Raw genomic sequence first — 7,952 nt, forward strand, 5'->3', positions numbered from 1 at the left:
GACACTCGCACATTCGCTTGCACAACCCGTTTCAACGGGGTGGGGGGGGGGGCTCTTTCACACACTTTCCAGATAGAACAAAGCGTAAAGAACAACATGCCCGAACCAAGTCTCGAATCCGGGACATTCAGGTCACGAAGACGCACTACCTCTAGTTTAGGACGCCGTCTTATTTCTTCTTTTAAATATAATGGAAACTTAATATGCCTGGCATTGCTTCAAATTTAGAATCCATTGCATTCACGCTTCCAACAGTAATAAAAATCCATCCATTACTTATTATTAAATTATTAATTTAATTATAAAATTTATAATTTATTTAAGAAAAAGAGTTATAAATAATTTATAGGAAAATAGGAACTTTTTAATCAATGTATTAGTTAGTATTTGTAAAGTTAAACTCAAAAGCGAGTATGGAAGAAGTTTTAAAAATTCTCTTGTACAACGCTACAACGCTTTCGAAGAAGAATTTTTTTTTTTCACAATATTGCAATTAAAACGCAAAAACTTGACTCTTTTTTTTTTTCGATTAAATATACTCAGAATGTGTGTGTGTATATATGTGTGTGTTTGTGTGTGTTTGTTTGTGCGTGCGTGTGCGTGCGTGCGCGAGCGCGCGTGTGTGTGTGTGTGTGTGTGATCAATAATTATTCAGAGAATTGCCAATAATAGTGATATACCACTGTACCACTGATCTACGTAGACGCTTCGGGCAACAAGCCATGAAGTATTCACAACATGTTTCTTAAGACACTATTATAGATTTAAGGACAGTAGAGAATATTATAGCTTTAATAACAGTACTCTAGATTTGTATATTATCTCTATAATTCATTGTTTTAGCTGATAAAAAAGTGACTTCAGTAAAGCATGAAATAAAATACTTCGAAGAGAAAAGGGATGCAAGTTTTCGTTTGCATCTATATTCTTCAGTTTCAATTTAATCATACTGCTATGTAATTTTAATTCTGATTATCTAACTAAGGAAAAAGAAAACATCTTACTTACCCTTTGCCTAAGGGAATTTTTTTAAACTTTCTGTTTATAACATGAGTGCTATTTAAGTAATATAAATTAATATCTTACCTTATTCGTTTGAGTTCTTTTACAAATTACTTATCTACAAATAGTAAAAGAATTAGAACATGCTTCAATGTTATCTAATTTCTTTGTATGTTGTATCTACTTATAACTGCAAAGTTATGTGCAGCGAATTACACTTCCAAAGAAATAAAACCTCATTGCATTTCTGGTGTCTGTATTTTGATTTTCATCCAATGGCATAAATCAAATAAAAATAGACAATATTACATAAATATTTATATACCTGAAACTTATAAAAACTATTATAGCATCTGCTTTGGAAGATGAATATCTTTTCCGAAGTGTTCAGCCTCATTTCTCATACGAGTATGTTAATATTTATTTAACAAATATTTATTATGTCGCTAGATTTATTTCAAGTGATATCAATAAAATATGCTCAAAGGGACAGTTTTTGATTTATGATATTTGCCAATATATCTAAATTTGGTTTTCAATATTTGCCAATATATCTAGTTTTTAGTTTTGATATTTGCCAATACATCACCTGCACCTTCAAATATTAAGAAAGCATATAAAAAAAGGAATGATAGAAAATTTTATTTAAAGTTTTTATGTTTTGTAATATTTTTACTACACAGTTAGATATTTCACATTTTAAAATTATACTATTTGGTATAATGCAGCTGAAATTTATATTGGGAAATGATTTATATAAGAAGAACAAAATTTTCTGCCTACATTTTATTTGTGAAAGCCAAGACTTTACAATGAAAGCAATTTTTGCTCTTTTCGTGATTGTCGCCATCATTGGAATGGGTAAGTTAAATTGAAATAAACTTTCATATTAATGATATGAATATTTTTCTGAATTTTAGGTTCCATTTAATTTTGCTTCAATTTAATATCTTTGATAAAAAAAGAATTTAAAATAATTATGAGAGATTTTAAATACAACACACTCATTTGTTAAAACTCCATACAAAAAATACATTGTTTACTTTTATATACAAAAATTTAAAAGAAAATGTTAGATGTTAAAAAAAAATTAGATATTGCTGGAGCAGCGTTTCTCTTCCTTAAATAAGTATATATCTTATTATATGCGACTTTATGCCTGAGAGATCTTAATTAGAAATTATTTAAATATTCTTTTACTCACTCGTTCGCTTATATGCTTTATTCCATTTGCACAATTTAAAAGAACGAAATTTCTTCATAGTAAAATAAATATTTTAATTTATAATACTAAAATTATTCGTTCATATTTGTGTATTATTGTATCATTTTTAACTGGTGTGCTCTGCCGTTTTCCAACTTCTATTAACCACCATCAAGACTGTAACGAAATTTCTCAAATTTGCTCAACAGACCCTGTTTACCTCGCTTGATACAGTTAAGATGTTATGCACCCATCGCGGTTATTGCGAAAAATGATAAAGCTTAATTGATGATGAAATTTAAATCAGCATTTAAAAAAAAATATTTGGTGTTGAAAAGGCTTTATTTTCCACAATTTTGTAACCATTACAAGATTAATTCAAGCTTGAAATAATACTAAAAAAATTTATATGTGCCAGAATAAGGTAAACAAGAATATGAAATTATATAAAGATATTTCTTTCTTTAGATTTATTAATAAATAATTTATGGTGTGTCGTTTAGAATAATAATTATAAAAAGGATAAATGCCAGATTGGCAAAGTTACCCTGTAAAAGGATTAACATAGCCATCTGTTTTAAACTTAACAGCAATCTTGCCTAGTCTGCATAAGTAAGAACATATTCAAGAATCTTGCCTTCCTCATCACTGCTCAATAAAATCTACTATTTTGGGTTCTTCGAATACAGACACTTAATGTTTTTTCTCAATAATTCTTCGATTGAAATTATAAATTTCAAATGTTTTCATAAATATCATTTCTTTATTAACAATAATATAGACAGCAAATTTCAACACAGTTACAACATGACTTCTCCGGTTACTCAAATTGCTCTTAATTCATCTTAGCATCTAAAATACTTATGAAACAGATACGGAAAACATGCAATTTGAAATATATACAAACAATTGAGAAAAACAAAAATAAAATTACAGCTAAATGAAATTGTTCCATTTTTACTCAAATTTCTGGTACATTTTTCCCAAGTTATGTCATTAAACCAAAATTTGATAAACAATTTAAATCTAATAAGGATTCTGACATAACGTTATGTACTGATTTTACACTAGAGCGTTATCAGCGTCGATTGGGCATCATATTCATTTTGTACTCCTTTAAGCATTTTTGCAGGGGAGTTAAGAAAATTTCCCTGACTTTTAACCCTTAACTGGGGAGGTGAAATTTTAGGACTTAACTGGGGAGGTTCGGTCTGCGAGACCGCATTTCATTTACACTCAAATTAAATTTTCTAATGAATGTATTAGTATGAAAAACTACCAATATATTTTGTAGATATTTTTCTTGATATATAGATATGTTTTAGAAATTTTTCAAAATATATTAGCATTGAAAAAGTAAATGCTTTGGAACATGCATTTTCTTCTCAAATTACATGTTACAATAAATAATATTCTCGAAAAAGCATATTACTTTTTACTTTTTAAATCATATTTATTTTAACATTTTATGAAGGTATATAGAAGACAATATAATGTAAAATCAAACAATTATATGAAAAATAAAAAAATTGACAATGGGTAAAATTGGCCTTTTTTTATCGGCTTATGTGACTTTCATAGCACGGTTTTCTACGGCATTTTAAACATACAGGTTAAGAATTATTATAAAAATCAAACTGTAAATTCTGTATATATATCTCTTGGTATATTAATATATTTTATAAATTTTTCAAAATACATTATCATTAGAAAAATTAATTATGTTTAAACATGCATAATCAAAATCAGTTGAATGCGAACTTTTATCGAAAACCTTTTTTGTACAATTATCCTTATCACTAAAATTACTTTCTGCTTCATTTAAAAGTGTTATGAGCACTGCTTCGTAATAGGATCAGTAAACTGGATGATATTACGGGGCCGAAGTTTTAGCGCTATCTGCTAAACCTTGTTTATCACTGGGACACTAACAGGGAGATGCGGTCTTAGAGACCGCTCTCGAAGAAATAACTGAATTATTTTAAAAAGCATCTGCTGAAATCGGTTGTAAAAGTGCACGTGTATTGAAGGTCACAAAACAGGAAGCTGCAGGGTCAATCCATTCGATTGAGCTAAAAATAGAATAGGGGTGATAGAAAATCCATCGCTAGTGGTCTCTATGACCGCACGTCCCCAGTTAAGGGTTAATCATTTTCGATAGTGATTACACAGAAAAGGTTTTGTGGTTCTGGGTTAATTAGGAAAGATTTTACAACTAAATATATCTAGAACGTCCGCTGGTGTCCTTCCGACACCAAGGGAAATTATCATTATAAATAACTGTCATAATAAACGATAGTTCAAAAAAAAAAACTTTCCAAAGTACTATTTCGCATTTGTTTGACCTTGAATGCAGTGTTATTGGGTTCACAGCAGAATCAATTATACTAAAATTGCTGTATCTGTTTCGTTACATAGCATTTGCTTATCATCTCATAAAAAATATTTCATTCGATTTTCGAATCTTGTGCAGAGCAGACAACCTGAAACGATGCTCGTAGAAAAGGTCTAAGCCCTGATGAAATTCCTAATTTGTTCCGAGAGCTTTCTGAGAATGAATCGGATGTTGGTGAGCTGTCTTGTTCTGATTCAGATTCCGATGAAGACATAAGATTAGTGAAAGTGACTGATAAGAATCTGAAGAAAGTGCAGATGAATTTGATAATATTCCAGTAATAAATGCTGAATTCTAAAGGAATTAAAAATTTACTAAAACGTAAAAAATAGGAAATTAAAGAGTGTCATGGAAATTCAACCAAAAAAAAATGTGTGTCTCTTGCACGAAAATCGTGTCCAGAAAATATATAGGAAAAATTGAATATCACTGTATTCATTACAAATGAGGTATGTACAAAACATTATGCATAAAACGAAAAATAATGATTAAAATCTTGTATTCTCACAAAAATTACGATTTTGCTTATTATACTAATATTTATGAATATTATTGTTTTATTTCATTTTACAAGATTAAGCAATTTGTTTTGTTACAGTTTTTATGATATAAAGAGTCATAATATTTGATAATTACATGAAATAATATTAAAAATCTTAAAAGTAAACCATACTGAACAGTAGTCCGGTAATTTGTACTTTATTACAACTATTTTATGTATTTTATATCGCTGTGTCGAAACGACTCTGGCGGACGTTTAAGGGTAATAGAAATTCCGAATGTTCTAGTGTTAAATAAAACAAATACATTTACTTACATTTGAATAAATGGGTAATTTAAGTCTCTTAAATTAAATATTAAAGGCAACTGTACAAAAATAAAAAATAAAAAAGCCGATTAAAAGTTGTAAGCAACTAATAAAAATTAATATGGACAAAAAAGGCAATCATTAAATGTTTTCTCTGTGTGATGAAATAATTGGCACTTTTATTGCATGGTTTATGAACCCAGTAGGAACCCAAAAAACAATAGATTTCTTATTCTAGAAATGTTTTATACTCTGTAATTTTCAGTGATCATCTAATAATAAATCATCTCTAAAACCCCTCAGATTGACATTGATCTAACGAAATGACATTGTTAGATATTACAAAACAAAATCTTAATAGCAAAGAAAAAGTCTTTTTTTTTTTTTAATGTATACATATTTTAGGAATATGCATATTTTTGTTAACTTTTTTAAATATTAATTTAGAATGTATTTGTTTCTTTTAGCAATGGCTGGTGTGCACCGTAAGTTTGATATATTTTTCTTATGTACATAATCTCCTTTTATGATTTTTTTTTCCTTTTTTAATATCGAGAGCTATTAAATTATAATTCAATAAATTAGCTAATTTTAGCATATTTACATGTCTTTTTTATGTATATATTCTAATTAAAATTTTTATTTCAAATTTAAATCAAATGTATTCAATCAAACTAAACTGCAGAAAGTCAAATACTAAATCATATTACTGACTTATAACTTCTGTGCTAATTGTAATAATAATTGTTATAAAATATATACATTTGGATGCACCGAATGGAATACAATTATATTTATTTATGTCAAAAAATAACTTTTCTGTCTATATTTGCTTCTGAGTTTTATTTCATGTAAATTTTTACAAAAAAAAAAGTATAGAAAATTATATTACATAAATATAGTCTTATTATTTAGTCCAATATAAAAATAGAGAATAATTATTTAAATTCGATATTGAATTTGAATTAATGCTCAAAGATAAAATTTCAATAATACAGGTTCAAAGTAATACATTAAATGAAACATTTAGCTGAAATTTTGACCTTGGAATTTATCTATAAATTTACAAAAAATTAACACCAAATGTTTAAAATAAAATTACATATTTTTATTTCAGAATTTCAGTTTTCTGATTTGAATTAAAATTTTATTTGCCCACCGAAATATAACGAAGCTTCTAATTAACAGCTTTATAAAAAATTCAGAATTTCAGAATTTCAATGAAAGTAAAATCATATTCTTCATATCATCTTACATAATTATATATATTGATTCTTAAAATGATCTATTTCATAAAGAACGAATATAAGAAGATTTAGATAAAGAATTATGAATAAAATGAAATAATAAGAAATGAAATAGATTTTCACATACTGAAATGAGGCATGAAAATAATTCTTTGTAAACAGTAGAGATAAATATTTAATAAGAAATAAATTTAGCTTAAACTGGAAATAAATCAAATTTAGTTAAACATTAAGGATTACGATGAATTAAGTAATATTATATGTTATATCATAAAAGCATGCAAATATTAACTAACATTTACAATTATAATTTATATAAACTCAAACTCATTTCTTTTATAGATTACAAAATTAAAGGTAGCGGTGGAGACCATGGTAAGGATAGTTTTGAAATTTTATAAAGGAATGAAATATCAAATTTTAAAATTCGAAATTCTATGAATGCGTTATGATTCCAATTTTAAATTTTTTAAATAAATAATTACGAAGCAGGAAAAAAAAGCAGAGACAACTAACTGCATTTCGATACCATTCATCGTATCTCTAGATTAAAAGTCTAAATAATTAATCTTAATCTTAAATCTTAAATAAAACAATGTCTACTAAAAGTCTCTGTTATTAAAGTTTCCATAAGGAATTGCCTATATGTTTACGATTAAATTAACCCTCAATTTTCTAAGTCAATACTTTGTTGAGATGGCTGGATTTCTCGTAAACAATTTACATGAAGTGAAAATTTCCTTCGCTATACTATGATAACTTTACAGATATATCAAATGTCATCAGACATTTAAATTTTCTGTAACATAATAGTCACCATGTGTAGATAATTGCTGTTAATAACACCCATTCATTATGATTTTAAGTCTCAATGTTTGTATTTATTAACTATTTGTAAAATCAATTATTATTTAATGCTTTAAAAATTTTTTGCTATGGAAACATTTTCTTACTTTCCAACAACATTTGAAATCTGTATAATTATTCCAAGTTGTATTATTAATTAAAGGTAATTAAATTCATAAAGTAAATAATTTAGCAATTCAGAAAAGTAATTAACTTTATAAAGTAAATAACTTAATCATTCAGAAAAAGTAATTAATTTCATAAATTTAATAATTCAAGAAAAGAAATTAAATTCATAAACAAAATAATTTAATAATTTAGAAGAAGCAATTAAATTCATAATTCTGAAGTGTGTTAGACATCTTTGGATTCAGCATAACAAAATGAGTTGAATGCGATTGATATAAAAGAAGAAAAATCGTTTATGAACCAAGTATGGAGTAATTGGAG

At 26.8% G+C, this 7,952-nt stretch overlaps 1 long non-coding RNA gene across 1 annotated transcript; it reads left to right on the forward strand.

Annotated features, from left to right (window-relative positions):
- The first annotated feature begins 1,742 nt into the window (after positions 1–1,742).
- On the forward strand, positions 1,743–7,031 carry LOC129962018 (uncharacterized). Its single transcript, XR_008783869.1, has 3 exons — positions 1,743–1,863; positions 5,877–5,894; positions 6,999–7,031. It is a non-coding gene; the product is annotated as an uncharacterized LOC129962018 (long non-coding RNA).
- Positions 7,032–7,952: the final 921 nt, after the last annotated feature.

Source organism: Argiope bruennichi, chromosome 2 (assembly GCF_947563725.1).
Source record: "Argiope bruennichi chromosome 2, qqArgBrue1.1, whole genome shotgun sequence".
In the NCBI taxonomy this organism is placed as follows: domain Eukaryota; kingdom Metazoa; phylum Arthropoda; class Arachnida; order Araneae; family Araneidae; genus Argiope; species Argiope bruennichi.